Here is a 14,580-nt window from a genome sequence, read left to right as displayed (position 1 = left end):
ATTTCAGTAATCTTCTCAGCTTCATTAGGACTACTAAAAGTAAATGATCTGTCAGTTCTTTGTATGTATCCTATTATAGTTCATAGCTCTCTCTGTGGGGGTGAAAAAGATCACATTATTCTTTGTCACTAAATGAAAATATTTTAGTTATTTAATTTATGCCCTTTTCATTGAACTGAATCTAATATGCTAAATTAGGGAAGTACTTTACGTTTCCGTGTCGTTAAATGAACTGTGGCCACGTTTGTATTTTAAGTTTGTATGCTTGTCATTCACCTCCTGCAACTCAGCCTCACCAAAAAAAAATAAAATACTAAAGCAAAATAAGATGTGTTTTCTTCCATCACTTTCCATCTCAGCCCTTTCCCTGTTCTGGAGACGGTAGAGGATAAGGCCAGGGTGAAGATGGTACAGAGCTGTTGTCTGCAGATACAGTATTTCGCTTTTAAGCTCAGAAGGGAAGCAGATGAGTGTGTGTGATGTTTTAGCTTCAGGCCAGTCTCTGTCCCTCAGCCTCTGTGTCCCCCAGGGTTGGAGCAGTATTCCCAAATCCCGGGACCTAGATTTTCATGCCGTTGCTACTTACCTCCTGTTTAGAAAGCATACTGAGTGGGGAGGAGGAAGGACGAAGTGCATTTTTAAGGTTTACTCGATTCTTTTCTCTGTAGTGTATAGTTCATACTTCTCTTTTAGGTGCTTTAAAAACAAACAAAAACACAAACAAACAAACAAACAAATAAATAAATAAAAATAAAACGCTCTTCCTTCTGCTAGGTGATTGTAGAGCAGATCGTTGAGTCTCATCCGACGGCCTGAAGATCATGTATGCTAATAAGCTCCTGGAGTTCGTTCCTCACCACTGCCGCCTTCTTCGAGAGGTCACAGGAGGAGCCATCTCAAGGTGACGTAAACTGCTGTGTATGCACCTGAGCTCAGTTTAGTGACCACCTGTCACCTCCTCATGTGCCGCTGATCCCTGGCTGTCCTGTCTGACCCGGGAACGTGGGAACGTGTGCTCTTCCCTATTTGTTACCAGTGCTGTGAGGCAGGTGTCGCTTGCCTGGGTTTACAGGGAAGGGAATGAAGAGTGGGGACGAATCTCAACGGTGACATTTGTGTGACTCCAGAGCCTCTGCTTTTCTCTTGTCTATACTTTCTCCTTAACCAGGTTCAAAATCAAAATTGGTTTCCTTCCATTATTGTGATGTCATCATCGGTCTAGAAATACCAATTCATTTTAATTCAACACGTTTTATACTGATGGCAATTAAAGTCATGTTCGGTTTTCCCTCCCTCTCTTATTTCATTTCCATGGCTTTCCAGTTCTGTTTCATGAATATCCCATTACCTTCCACCATCTCCGTCATCCCAGTCCAGACCTTTGTCGCCTTTTGTTCGAGGGTAGCGGGCTCTCCCCACCTGGTCTCCCAGCTCCACCTGTCCCTCTTCATTGCAGCCCTCAGCTGTCCCACCTGCCCAGAGCTCTGCAGCCTTCCTGAGTCGCTCGTGGCTTCTCATCGCCCACAGAGGAGCATCCAGTCTTCCTGGCGCAACCTGTGACCCTTGGTGCTTGAGTCCTAGTGGTTCTCCGCTGTAGAACTTTCTACTGTGGAACTTTCCCCCATACCACTATGGTTCCTGGCCAGACAGGAGCGCTTGACCTTCCCTAACACACCTGGTACAGAAGATCCCTGACTTCACCTTGGTTCAGTTTATGGTTTTTTGACTTTTTATAATAGTGCAGAAGTGATATGCATTTAGTTTGGATCTTTTCCCAGGCTGGCGATCTACAGTAGGGTCCTCTTTTGTAATGCTGGGCAGGGGCAGCGAGCACAGCCCCCAGGCAAACCACGTGATCACGAGGGTCAGCAACCAACACACTTGAACCGTCCTGTTCTGGCTTTCAGTGCAGTGTTCAGTAAGTTACATGAGATACCAGACACTTTATTGTGAAATAGGCTTTGTGTTAGAGGATTTTGCCCAACTGTGCAATACTGTAAGTGTTCTCAACACATTTAAGTTTGGCGGGGCTAAGCTCTGATGTTCAGTCGCTTAGGTGTTTTCCATGCATTTTCAACTAAAGAGATTTCCAGCTGAACAATGGGTTTATTAGAAGCCGAGGCCGTCATAAGCCGAGGAACATCTGTCTATACTGTGCGCCTCTGTGTTTTCCTTCATTGCTTCCTGTCTCATATCCCTTTGTCTTTCTGTTGATCTGTCACTCCACATGAAGCTCCAGTCAAATACAACTTCTTTTTTTTTTTAGGTTATTTATTTATTTACTTATTAGAGAAAGCATAAGCAGAGGGGGAGGCAAAGAGTGAAGCAGGCTCCCCACTGAGCAGGGAGCCCGATGTGGGACTCGATCCCAGGACCCTGAGATCATGACCTGAGCCACCCAAGCGCCCCCAGGCTATGGTTATTTCAAGAAAAAGTCCTATTTGTGAATTCTTCATCTAGTGAAGATGAATTAAAATCAGAAAGTCAACTCTGCCACCTTTAAAAACCCAGGAACAGAAAAAAATTCCACGAGCAGGTATAACCCTATCCACAATAAATCACTTTCAATCCAGTCCTGAAAACTAATACAGAGTAGGAAGAAAGCATTACAGAAAAATTTTGTTTTCATTAATCAAGCTGGAAAATAACGGGCCTTACACGAATGCCCTTTAGGAAGACAGTTCTTATAGTTTTATGTTGATGGAAACTAACATTACATTCGAAATGCATGTTAAAACCATGACTGTAGACTAACTACCACTTTCAGTCGTCAGAAGATGAAAAATGGTCAAGAGTCACCCAAACTGAATCCTGGTTCCTCCTGGAAAATGTGTTCCTAAATATTTTCCCCCTGAACTACTGTGCTCTTTCTGTATCTTACACAGCAGACACTGCGATGCACAAACACATCCAGAAGGCCTTTGAGGGCTGACAGCCTGCTGGAACAATGAGGAATTCACCCGGGTTTCTGCCTTTCTGCCGGGCCCAGAAAGTTCTGGGTAACCCAGGTGACGTGTCATGAGAATACAAGTGTGCCTCACACCGTACGTATCATCTCCTCAGGGTAGACACCAAAATCCATGTTCGTATATGAAAATCCGAGATGCGTACAGAAATCAAGAGTGATTCTGTCATCTTGAAAGAAAAACACACTGTTGCGCTGCCACATGCCTCGTTTCTCCTCGAGTGACTGCAGGAAGTAGCGATTGCAGTCAGAAATCTCAGAAAGAAAAATTAGAGTAAGGGCAACACCTGAAGTTTACTCCTGAAAATACTTGGAGAACGACTGTGACCAATAAACCAGGGCTTAGTTCATGAGACTATGTCAATGAGCTTATACCATCCCATGTCCTGGTCAAACCCTCATGTCTGGGAGATGGAGGGACGTCTTCATCTTCCAGAGCTACTATTAGGGAAAAAGGTGGAGACAATACTGACAGGAGTCCCTACTTCAGCAGGAGAGCCAAAAACACCTTGCCCCTCCATAATCCCAAATGAAAATAAACATCTCGGGGCGCCTGGGTGGGTTAAGCTTCTGCCTTTGGCTCGGGTCATCTCAGGCTCTTGGGATCGAGCCCCACGTTGGGCTCTTTGCTCAGCGGGGAGCCCACTTCCCTCCTTCTCTCTCTGCCTGCCTCTCTGCCTACTTGTGATCTCTGTCTGTCAAATAAATAAAATAAATAAAATCTTTAAAAAAGAAAAAAAAAGAAAAGAAACATCTCATTTTACTAGTGTGCAGCAGTGACTATGCAGGAGAAATTATTATTATATTATTATTAGATGATATATTATTATTATTATTGTACTATATTGTTAACCTTTTGAGTTCGGACACCTAAAATTTTTAATAAAATATGAAGACCTTTTTTTTTTAAGATTTTATTTATTTGAAAGACAGAGATCACAAGTAGGCAGAGAGGCAGGCAGAGAGAGGGGGAAGCAGGCTCCCCACTGAACAGAGAACCCGATGCGGGGCTTGATCCCAGGACCCTGAGATCATGACCTGGGCTGAAGGCAAGAGGCTTTAGCCCACTGAGCCACCCAGGCGCCCCATGAAGGCTTTTTTTAAAGAACAAAAACTTCAGACTATATCTTTATCCTAGAAGTTCCCACTACAACTGGCTTCTGTCTTGGCCAACATTTAGCCATTCAGATAAAGTCCGTATTTAGTGCTTCGTGTGTATGCATGTGTAAAATAAGAGGACAGTCATAAATCTTTAAGATTGTGCATAATAACCGTGAAATAAGGATTCTTGATACACAAGGTCTCGTTCTGGGGAAAACAGCTGGAGAACAGTATGCAGTTTTCAAATGACGGAGGGGAAATACGCATTCGGTTATGAGAAAGGGAAGGAGAACAAGACCAAATATTAATAAAAGGGAAAAAAGCTTTTTCTGCCATCTTTCCGTGCTGCAGTAACAGTGTGAACAAATGTCCCACAGATGCCCTCAAGAACATTAACACTGCTGAAAGGGGAGGCGAAGGCCAGGTTCTTAGGAGGCCCTGCACCAAAGTCATCGTCCCATTTCCTCACTGTGATGACGAAGCATGAGTACATTGGCAAATTTGAAATTATTGATGACCACAGAGCTGGGAAAACTGCTGTGAACCTCACGGGCAAGTTAAACAAGTGTGGCATGACCAGCCCTAGACTTGTATAACTGAAAGATCTAGAAAAGTGGCAGAATATTTCCATCCCCTCAGTTTGGTTTCACTGCATGGAAAAATTCTTCTGGCATCATGCACCATGAAGAAGGAAGAATCCAGGCAGGAGGGAAAATCCTGGGATTCCTTTTTCCTAGAAATATAATATACATGGCACGTGAAATGCCTCAATGGGAAAAAAAAGGAAAATAAATTACAGTCAACTAATGTTTGACAAGGGTGCCAAACAATTCAATGGGGGTAAGAACAGTATTTTACTCCCAAGCAGCCACATGCAAATAATGAAACAGGAGTCCTGCCTCACACCATACAGAGAAAATAACCCAAAATGCATCAAAGACATAAATGTAAGCATTAAAATGATAAAGTTCGGGATGCCTGGGTAGCTCAGTTGGTTGGACGGCTGCCTTCTGCTCAGGTCATGATCCCGGAGTTCCCGGATCGAGTCCTGCATCAGGCTCCCAGCTCCACAGGGAGTCTGCTTCTCCCTCTGACCTTCTCCTCGCTCATGCTCTCTCTCATTGTCTCTTTCTCAAATAAATAAATAAAATCTTTTAAAAAATAAAAATAAAATAAAATGATAAAGTTTTCAGAAGAAAACACAAAGGTAAATGTTAGTGGTCTTGAATCTAACAACGGCTCCTCAGCCATAACACCTAAGTACAAGCAACTTAAAAAAAAATAATAAACAAATAAATGGGACTCAACCAAAATGTCCCAGTTTTGTGCTTCCAAGGATCCCATTGACAAAGTCAAAAGACAAGCCACTAAATGGGAGAAAATATTTGCAGGTCATATATAAGGAAAACGGATTCAGACTGTGTGAAGAATTCTTACAACTCAAATAAAAAGACAACCCAGTTAAGAAATGAGCAAAGAGGGGCGCCTGAATGGCTCAGCGGGTTAAGCTGCTGCCTTCGGCGCAGGTCATGAACTCGGAGTCCTGGGATCGAGCCCCGCATCGGGCTCTCTGCTCAGCAGGGAGCCTGCTTCTTCCTCTCTCTCTGCCTGCCTCTCTGCCTGCTTGTGATCTCTCTCAATAAATCTCTCTCAAATAAATAAATAAAATCTTTAAAAAAAAATGAACAAAGAACTTGAATACACATTTCTCCAATATTCAAATGTATACATTAATATATAAATGTATATATAAATATATTTTACATTATCATATATTTATATAAACATTTATGTAAATATATTTACATTCTTAAATATGTATTTAAATATAAATAAAATATGAAATATATAATATATATTTAAAGATACATATAAGGTATATATAAAATATATGGGACAATAAGCACGTGAAAATATGCTCAACATCACTAATCATTCGGGAAATGCAAATCAAAACCATGGTGAGATACCACCTCCCACCCACGTGGATGGCTACTATCAAAAAACCCAAAAGCAGGTGTTGGAAGGATGTGAAGAGCTGGAACCTGTAAATTGCTGGTGGGCTTGGAAAATGGCGCAGCCACGTTAGAAACGGTTTAGTAGCTCCTCAAAATGCTGAACACAGAGTTGCCATATGACACACCAATATCACTCCTGTGTATAGAGCCAAGAAAAAAACTATGCCCACACAAAAACTTGTGCATGAAGGTTTAGGGTTTATTCGTAATAGCAAAAAGGTGAGAACAACCCAGATGTTCATCAACTGATGAACAGATAAATAAAATGTGATCCATCCAGCCAGTGGAATATTATTCAGCCTTGAAAAGGAATAGAATTTTGATATGTGCCACGACACAGAGGAGCCTTGAAAACATTCTGCTGATTGAGAGAAGTCAGTCACAGAAGACCACATATTGCATAATTTGATTTATATGGAATTTCCAGAATAGCTAAATCTACAGAGACTGAAAGTAGATTAGCGGTTGCCTAAGACTGGTGGTGATGGCTAAAGTTTTCTTTTGAGGATGATGAAAATGTGTAGGTAGTTCAGTATAGTATAGTTAACTATAGTGAAAGCCATTAAATTGTCCACATTAGATGGTGAGTGGTATGGCCTGTGAATTATATCTCAATTAAGCTGTCATCGAAAAATGCAAAGAACTTCTATATTTATCAAGTAGAAAAAGAATGAACTTGATTAAAAACATCAAAAATGGGGAAAATAAAAACAAACAAAATAAGATGGGAGGAATAAGATCATGACTGTTTATCATTAATTTAAATGTGTACAGACTGACTTTTTCTACTAAAGCGCCTATCAGGGGGTTACAGATCCACGCTGTTCAAGAAACATACTTAAAATGCAAAAGGGATTGAGAATGTGTCAGGTGAGGAGATACCATGCAAAAGAGAAAGCCGGAATGGCAAAATTCATCGCAGACAAGTTGGGTCTAAAGTTATAGGTACTAAGATGAAGAGGGACATTTTTAAAGGCAGAGTTTGGAAAGAAGATGTAAAAGGTATAAGCAGGTATACATCTAACAACATAATACCTAAAGACTCTAAAAATGCAATAACAAGGTAAAATTTTAGCTTTTCAAATGGGAGTATCTACTAGAAGGAGGGAAAAACAAGGACACACAGAAAATAGACATCCTGGGGCGCCTGGGTGGCTCAGTGGGTTAAAGCCTCTGCCTTCGGCTCAGGTCATGATCCCAGGGTCCTAGGATCGAGCCCCACATCGGGCTCTCTGCTCCGCGGGGAGCCTGCTTCCTCCTCTCTCTCACTCTCTGCCTGCCTCTCTGCCTACTTGTGATCTCTGTCTGTCAAATAAATAAATAAAATCTTTAAAAAAAAAAAGAAAATAGACATCCTTATTTCCCTCGGAAAACATTTCTTTCTTACACCTAAGAAAAGCCATATTTGTAAAGATTAATTGCATACTAGGCAACAAAGGAAACCTTTACAAGCCTTCCAAATTAAAGATTTAAAGAACAGTTCTTTGATCACAATCCAGTAGAATCAGAATTAGATAACCTGGTAACAAAAAATTGAAACTACATACAAGTTAAGAAATACAGTCTTCAGTCAAAGAAAAAATCATAAGACGACTGAAGAAAATCTTGAAAGCAATGGAAAGGAGACTATTTCATACCAAAACTTACAGAAGACACCAGAAGTTATACTCTAAGGAGACTTTAGTGTCAAATGTCTTCAATTCCAAACATTTTTTTGAATAAAAGAAACTACTCATTTAAACCCATCAGAAAAGGGCAGCTCAATCAAAAGAAAGGAAGTAATTATAATAAAGATAAATTTTTAAACTAATAAAAAATATGAGGGGCAAATAAACTCAAAGTTGTTTCTATGAAAGACTAATGAAATAATAATAAAAAAAAAACTTCACATGTCCTATTAAGGATAAGAGAGGGGGAAGATGGGGTGTGGGAGGAGGTGGGAAGAGAGGGAAGGGGAATGGGGAAAGGGGGGTTTCAGGGAGGAGGGGACAGAGAGAGGGAGAGAGAGAGTTGCAAAACAGATAAGGATTGGGAACAGATATAAAAGCAAATGCATAATATAAAAGAATCACTAAACTGCAAGGCACTTTATACTAATCAATTTGATAACCTAGAAGAAACGATGATTTCCTAGGAAAACAAAATCATCCAAATGATTCAAGAATGGAAAATTCAGAAGATGAGTTCCAAGATCAGACAGGTTTGCAGCTGGATAACTGTCATTCTACTGTTAAATGGCAACAGGCAATTAAACAATAATAAGTCAATTCACTTGATGAAGCTGAGCACAATTTTAATACCCAAACCCGAGAGGGAGGAACGGGGAAGCTATTAACAAATCTGTCTTAGGACAGATTAGTTAACAGAAACTGAACTAATGTTAGCAAATAACAGAAGTCAGGCATCTATCAAAGGGCTATATCCTGAGACCAACTTGGATTCATTCCAGGAAAATAAAGGGAGCTCAAGACCAGAAAATCAATAAGATTTACCTCATCACTAAATTAACTGTGAAAAAACTCTTAAGACCATAGCAATAAATGCATTTGATAAAAAATAAAGGCACCTGATAAAAGGTGAGCAGCCATTCTTTATAAAAATGAAGATAAAAACAGAAGGACGTTATGCAGGAGGGATTATTAACCGGGAAGCACTAGATCAAGAGGTAGATAAAATGAGCCCATATTTGTTAAACAGTGACAGAGCCCCATGCGTGCGTGGATAGAGGCGAATGAGCTCCTGGATGAGCACCAGGCTGTCAACAGGTATTATAGGGACAAAGGCAGCGGTGAGGAGAGGAGAGTCTTAACAACAGGGAAGAAGGTAAAAGGAGGATTGCAGTTAAAAATTGTGCATGATACAAACACATGCAAATAAGACCGGATATTTTCCCGTGTATAGTTTTTTAAAACCCTGCACACATTACTGGAACTACCAACTCTTGCTTTCAGCTCCGCAGCCCTCGCGTGCTTTCCCAGTACCAGGATGCAGGGGTAGATCCTCCGTTGGTGACATCCTATGTCATTGTACTCCTAAAGGGACAGGTGAAACAGCGCAGGGGCTGCAGGTCGGAACTCAGGCATCGCTGCGCCCACCCCAGCTCCCTGCTCGCCCAGCCCCCACTCTGAAGCGGCGGGCACTTGGAGCTGTTAAGAAGCAGGGATCTGAGCAGTTCTCTGGTTCCCCCTGGAGCCATCTGCATCCATCATGTTTCCCACAGCTCTCCCCGAGTGTTGGTGCTGGCTCCCCCCGAGTGTTCCCTTAGCTCCTAGCACACCCTTCTTATGAGAGCACCTAGTACTCCCCGTCACAGTGCTCTGTCTGTCACATGCGTCCATTGATCCACTTTGTGCTGGTTGAGGGCTGGAGCCCCCTCCTGTTAACTTCTCAAGTCCGTTTCTAATGCAGCAGCACCTGGCACTTAAGCACCCTGTCAGTACCTGCCAAATGAATGAAATGTACTCAAAACATAGTATGAAGTCTGCGTTTTGAAACTCCTTTTTGGAGCCGTTTGCTATCATTTACCCCGGCAATTTAAAAAATTTCCAGCCTTGCTGCCAATAACCTGAAGGGGTAAAGGAATGCCGGCGTGCCCCATGGGACATGTCACTCTGGATGGTCCTTTGGCAGCAGGGACTTTGATAGCGCTCTTCCAAACCCAGCAGGATGGTGGAAGGGGTACGTGGCTGAGTGCCTCCCAGGTCTGACCCTGTGTGACGCCACCCGGTGCCTGCAGCTGCCCTCTGGAAGGTGTTGCTTTAGCAGCAGAGCCGGAGGGCACCAAGCATGTGTCTGTCTCCAAAGTCCTGGGCACCACATCACAATGCCTTCCTGAGAAGCAGAATCAAGGACAGTTGCTGATCTTCATTCCTTCCCACCAAAGGTATCTCATACACCATCTTTGGAAGTTGGAGCCAGGGGGCGCCTGGGTGGCTCAGTCGCTTAAGTGTCTGCCTTCAGCTCAGGTCATGATCCCAGGGTCCTGGGATCGAGTCCCACACATTTGCCTCCCTGCTCAGCGGGGAGCCTGCTTCTCCTTCTCCCTCTGCCATTCCCCCCACTTGTGCTTTCTGGCTCTCTGTGTGTCAAATAAATGAATAAAATCTTTTTAAAAAGTTTGGGCCATACTCTTTCGCCATTCTACTTTCCCTGGGGTAATTTGCCACCTCCCTGAATTTACCTGCATCTTTCCCAAAATCTACTTATCTTCCAGCCTTCTTGACCATAATGAGTCTATAAATTTTCAATAGACAGTGTGAACTTACACTTGCTAATATTTGCATAACATGCACCTCTTTCGATCTCAAAGAAAAGCTTCGCACCGCAATGGTTTCTAATCTCCAATTAGGTTCTGTTCCGGGATCCCACTGGAATTCTACGCGCCTGTCCCCTAAGATGCCATAAATTGTGGTCCAGTTTCCCAGCCAGCCAAGGAAAGCACATGGGAAATCTTGCTGAAGTATGAGTAAGAGCCAACGAAAGGGAACATATTTATCTGCCTCGAATGCTGGGACCTGAGGAAAGCAAGTTTCATTACAGACAAATCAGGAAGGAGGTGCAGATTGCTTTTTATGTCACTCTGGAGTGGAGGTCTGCTCACTCACAGAAGCTCAAAATCTTCACAAAGGACAATGCCCCCCACCCCCAAAGTCAGCTGGGGATTCTCAGGAAAACTTTAATTGAAAGTATTACGGATTCTCCAACTTCCCAAAATGCAGGAGGAACATCTACAAGCAAGACTGTCACCACTTTCAGACAATTACACTTATTTACATTTTTTCTTCCTACAAAATCATCCTCTCTCCCAATCCATGATCTTCTTTTTGTAACAGTTTCCTAAAGAAGAAACAGGTGTCCTCCCATTCCAGTTCCATCCAAAATAATAAAATAAAAATCTTTAAAATTAAAAAAAATTGTGATTTGTTGAGACAGAGCACATAAGCAGAGGGACAAGCAGACTCTCCCACTGAGCAGGAAGCCCGATTTGGGGCTCGATCCCAGGACCCTGAGACCATGACCTGAACCGAAGGCAGATGCTTAACCAACTGAGGCACCCAGGAAGCCCCAAAATAATTCAATTTTTAATCACTTTGCCATAGACACTTTTGGGTGGCTTTGAAACACCAGAATCTCATTGACTTATCAGTGTCCTCTTCACCATCTCAGAAAAGGACTGGGTGCCTCTCAGAGGCCTCTCTCCCCTCCTGACCCAGGTCCCACCCAAAGGTCCTTCACATTAGAGTATGAGGAACTGAGGGGCTGCCGGGAAGCGGGATGGGGTGTGGAAGCACCCTGGGGTGGGGTGGGGGGCTCTGGGGCCCTCCCACTCCCAACTTCAAAGACAGCGCCTGCTTTCCCCTGCCTCATATAGGTACCCTGGGTTTGCCCTCTTTAAGGTTCCTGGTTGCTGCAAAGGTCTGAAAATCTCCTAAGTAGCACAAAAGCCATCATGTGCATTTTGGCCACACGGGACAGAGGGAGTTTAAAGGAAGAAAGATAAAGCTCCCCAGAATGAGCCAGCAGCTCTGGGCTTCCCCGCACATCTTTCCTGACCCTCAGAACCCTGGGAAGGAGCCCCTTGGTGCAAAGTCACAGGGTGAGCCCACGCACAGCCCAGGCCTCCTGCCCCAGGTCCTCTCCAGCCATAAACTGACCCCGTAGCCCCTTCCAAACCGTCTACAGCCTCAAACCACCGACGTGCGGTTCAGCACCCATCTCCAGAGCACCAGATGCACGTGACTTCCCGGCACCCTTTCCTGGCCGCTCCCAAAATCACCGTGGGAACGTCGCAGCAAGGAGACAGGGAATCGATTTTTATCCTCTGGGTTGTCTTCCCTCGTAGCCCCTCAGGAGTCCCTACGCAGCAATGCCGCGTGGGCCCTACTGCTCTGAATCCACTTCCCCCGAAGAATCCGCTTTTCTTCAGCGTCTGTGTCTGCAAACCCGGCTCCTCTAATACCCCCCACCAAACGTACCATGAACCAACTGGGGAAGAAGTTCATTTCTGGCCGAAAAGCCTTTAATCCCTGAGAGCTGTGGCTGATGCGGGAGCAGCTTTTCTCCAAATGGTGATTTCGATACGAGGTCCTTTTGCCTGCCGGCCCCCAACATCCCTGACGTGTGGCTCCGAGGGGCCTCCCCGTGGCCAGACCTGAGAGTGGAGCCCACCCTTGGGCTCATTTTCCACCGCCCTGAATCCAGGCAGCGGCCCCGTCTCACTTCAAAGGGTGCTGAGTAACGAGGTGCCGCCACCAGGAAGAGAGGCAGCAGGTCAGACAGATCTGGAGAATGACACTGGCCTTCAAGGGCCCCTCACAAGGGAAATACCATTAATTAGCAGATCTGACCAGATATACTGTGTTCCACATTCACGCTGTAAGGATGGGGTTTCCTCGAGCCCTAATCAAAGGAACTCTTTCACCCGAGATCACTTCACCAATCGGTGACTCAGTTTCCTTATACTAAAAATGAGGATAATAACAGGATAACAAATAGCAAAAATCTGTGTTTAACCCAGCTGTTTCTGGCTTCTGTATAATAATGCTTCTAATGCTTTGCTAAGAAATGAAAAATTGCTTAAACCCTCGCTTGCTGTGTAATCAAATAAAGTTATACCCTTCCCCTGTTAAGAATTTCCCCTACTACTAAGTAAAATTGATAAGGGTTGTCTCCCGTACCAAGGCCGGAGACGTGCGGTTCAGCACGTACGCTAGCTGGAGACGTGCGGTTCAGCATGTATACAGATAAAGGTTAGAAACGTGCAATTCAACACGTACCCTCTACTGTACACTACCTGAACGGTGACTGGCCAGAATGTATGGTTGGTTTTAAAGGATTGGCTACCTGTGTGTAGGCCTTGCTGTAATGCTTTGAAATTACTGGCTAGAAAAGTGAGGGCTCTGATGTAATGGACTGTAAAATTCTATATTAAGTCACTCCCGAAACAGATCAGGGCTCTCAGACACTGACCTATCCCTCGCGGGTTTCGTGGTCAAGTGTCCCTGGGAGTCCGAGCATGCCCGAATAAAATCCTCTTGCTTATTGCATCCAGTGGTCTGTGAGTGCGTCCTTGGGTGCAGGTTCTCTAGGGTCTTTCAAATAATACCTCACAAGATTGTTTTGAGGAGCACACACGTTACAAAGTGTTTAGAGGCACCTGGGTGGCTCAGTGGGTAAGCATCTGACTTCAGCTCAGGTCACGATCTCAGGGTCCTGGGATAGGGCCGTGTCAGGCTCCTTGCTCAGCGAGGAGTCTGCATGTCCCTCTCCCTCCCTCTTCACTTCCTGCCCTCTCTCTCTCTCTCAAATATATAAATAAAATCTTAAAAAAAAAAACGAAGTTCTTAGAACACTATCTGCACATAGTACAGGACACACAAGCACTTGTTAAACAGATAAAAGGGTACAAGAGGCTGGCTTCCCTTCAGATTTCTAATAGGCTCCTGTCTGGGGGTCTCTAGCTCTTAGGAAGTGGGCAGGCCACAGAAGCCCAAGGTTGTAGAGTTCCTCCGAGGCCAACTTCAGTTTTCTATGCAGGACAGAAAACCTTTGTAAAATACATCCCAGACTTGCTTCGCTGCCTTCCTACTAGGGAATCCGTTCCCTCAAGAGTGGTCCAACCTCTCTTCCACTATTTGGGATGTAGAAAACGTTTAGACATTTCTCCATTGGTGCTGATTCCATCCTCATTTTTAACAATCTAGCTGTGTCTTCATCTGGTCTTCTGTTAGTTCCTTTATTCAACAAACACAGAGGACTCACCGTGTCCTAACTGTGACCAAGACATCCAGCATCTCATCCCACAAGGGAAACATATTAGCAAATGTGGCAGCAAAGAGTGATGGGGTAAGGCAGTGACATCTGAATCAAGACCAAACTAACAAGCAGGGCCTGCCATGAAGAACATTCCAGGTATGGGCCCCATAGGCATGAAGGCAGAAATGAATAGATTATGTGCAGACGGCAGGACAGGGGACTACGGGGACACTGGAAAGGAAGGCTGCGGAGCAGCTGTCGGCATTGGAGGCCTTGCGAAGGACTCTGGAATTCCCTTTGGTTTCAGCCGGAAGCTACATGAAGGTTTAAGCGGGGAATCATCAGATTAGCCTATATTTGTAAAAGATCGCTCCTCTTCCACAGAAGAAATGGGGATGGGGTGGGGGTGTCCACAAGCCTAGAAGCTGGAAATGGAAGCAGATGAAGTTTCCAATATCCTGGCCAAGGAGTGAGTCTGTCGCAGTGAGAGTGTAAAGATTTGCAGTTCTAAACTTTTTAGTAAAGTGGCTTATTAAACACACAGTTAACTATGGCCCGGGGTTCCTACTTTTGTAATAAGTTTTTTCTGAAACTCATAAAGGGGAGAGGGGCTCTCTGCACCACGTGCCAGTCGGGGTGGAACATCATCGTCACATTACAGGGTGTTTTCGGAGCCTGTTATCCTTTTAGTACGACATCCCTCCCACCCCGAGACAACACCATGCCTCTTTCCGCCGACAG

At 44.1% G+C, this 14,580-nt stretch overlaps 1 long non-coding RNA gene across 1 annotated transcript; it reads left to right on the top strand.

Moving 5' to 3' along the window:
* Positions 1–6: 6 nt before the first annotated feature.
* Positions 7–3,246, top strand: LOC116584026. Its single transcript, XR_004283026.1, has 2 exons — positions 7–901; positions 1,457–3,246. It is a non-coding gene; the product is annotated as an uncharacterized LOC116584026 (long non-coding RNA).
* The last annotated feature ends 11,334 nt before the right edge of the window (positions 3,247–14,580 follow it).

The sequence above is a fragment of the Mustela erminea genome, unplaced genomic scaffold (genome assembly GCF_009829155.1).
Source record: "Mustela erminea isolate mMusErm1 unplaced genomic scaffold, mMusErm1.Pri scaffold_56_arrow_ctg1, whole genome shotgun sequence".
NCBI lineage: Eukaryota > Metazoa > Chordata > Mammalia > Carnivora > Mustelidae > Mustela > Mustela erminea.
Note: the sequence above shows the minus strand (reverse complement) of the source record. Positions and strands in the feature narration are given on the sequence as shown.